Source organism: Nannospalax galili, unplaced genomic scaffold, assembly GCF_000622305.1.
Source record: "Nannospalax galili isolate Female #2095 unplaced genomic scaffold, S.galili_v1.0 scaffold2886, whole genome shotgun sequence".
NCBI lineage: Eukaryota > Metazoa > Chordata > Mammalia > Rodentia > Spalacidae > Nannospalax > Nannospalax galili.
In genome coordinates, this window is record NW_008355281.1 from 691589 (window position 1) to 691825 (window position 237).

Sequence of the window (237 nt, forward strand, 5' to 3'; positions counted from 1 at the left end):
GTTGGCCAGGGTGGCCAAAGGGACTCCCAGATAGTAACCCAGCATAGAACTGGGAAAATGAACAGCAGACCCTGATCTTATCTAAAGAAATATTGACAACTGATTGCTGCTAGATCAGGAACAGCTGACATTCCTAAAACAAAAACCTCTAGATAGGCTGACTAGATTCACCAGATGGACAAGTAGTGGGGAATGGCTGGGGGTGCCGACAACACAGCAGACAGTAGCAAGGATATC